This window comes from Lontra canadensis, unplaced genomic scaffold (assembly GCF_010015895.1).
Source record: "Lontra canadensis isolate GAN:19392208 unplaced genomic scaffold, GSC_riverotter_1.0 scaffold77, whole genome shotgun sequence".
NCBI classification, from domain to species: domain Eukaryota; kingdom Metazoa; phylum Chordata; class Mammalia; order Carnivora; family Mustelidae; genus Lontra; species Lontra canadensis.
In genome coordinates, this window is record NW_022631071.1 from 7,552,450 (window position 1) to 7,554,776 (window position 2,327).

Consider the following 2,327-nt stretch of genomic DNA (forward strand, 5'->3'; position numbering starts at 1 on the left):
TATTTTTCTTAATAAGTCTGGGTAAAAGATTATCAATTTTATTTTTTTTTAAAGATCCAGATCCTAGTTTCATTGATATGCTCTTTTTTTGTTTGTTTGTTTCTTTATTTCCTTCGTTCTGTTCAAGTTTTGTTTCTTGTTACTTTTCTAACTCCTTTAGGTGTATAATCTTTTCTGTGTATAGCAGAAAGGTGATGTTAAGTTGATGATAATTTATGTTTAAACCCATTATTTTCTCATCTCTTGCCCACATTTCAGATATGTTATTATATTTTATATCTTTTTTTGTGAGTTCCTTGACTGATTATTTACAGAAATCTTCACCTTACTGCTTTGGTGTTTCCTACTATTATGGCATCACTTTTTGTCTCTCCTTCCTACTCAAAGTGTTCCTTTTAATATTTCTTTCAGGGTTGATTTAGTGGTCATGATCTCCTTTAGTTTTTGTGTTTGGGAAACTCGTTCTCTCTCCTGTTATTCTGAATGATGGCTTTGCTGGATAGAGCATTATTGGCTCCAGACTTTTTCCATTCAGCACTTTGAGTATATCATGCCCTTCCCTTCTGGCTTGCAATGATTCTGTTGAGAAATCTCCTGCTAGCCCTTTGGGCTGTCCCTTGTAACTTACTGACTTCTTTGATCTCATTGCTTTTACGATTTCTCTCCGTATCACTGAAGTTTGCAAGTTTAATTATAATATGTATTGGTGTTGGTCTGCTTTTGTTGATTTTGATAGTTCTCTATGTCTACTGGATATGTTCCAGTCCCTATTTTAGGTAAATTTTTAGCTATTATTTCTTCATATATTTATCTGCCTTCTTTTCCTGCTATTCTTCTGGTACTCCTATAATATGAATGTTACCATATTAGATGGAGTCACTAAATTCCCTAAGTCTATTCTTATTTTGCATAATTTCTCTCTCTTTTGTTCTGATTCATTACCTTCCATTTCTTTGTCTTCTAGGTCATTAATTCATTCCTCTGGTACTTCCAATCTGCTGTTTTTTACATCAATTGTGTTTCTAATCTCATTTATTGCACTCTTCACCTCTGATTCTTTCTTAACTCTTTTATCTCTGTGGTGTGGCTATCCCTGATGTCTTCCTTTCTTTTCCAAAGTCCAGTGAATATCCTTATGATCATTGCTTTAATCCTCCATCAGTCATGTTATTTATATCTGTTGCCCTTAGAGCTCTGGCCATGACCTTATCTTGTTCTTCATTTGGGATAAATATCTCCATTGTGGCATTTTTGTCTAAGTGTCTACCTTCTTCTGTGTTAGAAAAGCCACTTATGTCTCTTGCTTCTGGAAATAATGACCTTATGAAGAGGAGGTCATGTACTGCCCAGGGCCTGGTACTTCAGAGACTGTCTCTGGTGTGGGCTGTGTGTGCTCTGTTGTGCTCTAGCTGGTTTATCCTGCAGGCCAGTTTCCTGCAGGAGCTCTTCTTGCCTGCTGTGGGCAGTGTTTGGTCCCTGGTCTGAATGTGGGGAGCTTTAACTAGGTGTGTTTTGATCTGCTTGTGAAATGAAACATGTTACTGCCTCCACCTGAACTAAGGACCTGCAAAATTCTCTGGTCAGGAGATGTGGTTTGGGAAGGGGTTTGTTCTAGTCTCCTGGAGGAGGGAACTGCCACACTGGAACTGTGGTAAGCTTTACTGAGAAGGGTAGTTCTACTACAGCACAGAGTATGGAGCTTAGTAATAAATTTAGGCAGCCAATTTCTGAGCTGCACAACTTTCTGTAGGTGGCTCTGTGTTCATGCAGAGGGCTGGGGAGAGAAATGGTGCTGGCCAGCTCCTTTGTTCCTGGAGATACTGCCTCTCAATGATAGGCTCTGACAAGAACAAATAATCTCTGCACTTTGTGTCCCAGGCATTCTTTTGTTTGTTGTTTCCATGCTGTCTGTCCCCATTTTTGGCCTGCCTTCTGTCCAAGAACAGCACATTGCCCTCTAGGTGTTATCCCAGCCAAGCCCACTGACTTTTATAACTCTAGGCTTTAAGCCCCAGTGGTTGTAAGCACTCACAAAATTCATCCCCTCTTGTTTTTCTAGCCAGTGGCTATGGGGAAATGTTTTTCTTATGTATTCCCCTGTGTGCTCCTCTATCTCCCTCTCTTTTTCTATCTCACCCTTCTCAGTGATCATGGCTCCCTCCCCTGCACAGCAGCCAGGATTCCTTTATCCCATAAAGCATGTCTCTGAACTTTCTACCTTCTTCAATAATGCCTCTTCTCTTCTTTTGGTTCTGTAATTTCCCCCATCAGTCTTCAGGTTGATTTCTGGGATATTTAGGATGATTTCATAGTTATCTAGCCATGCT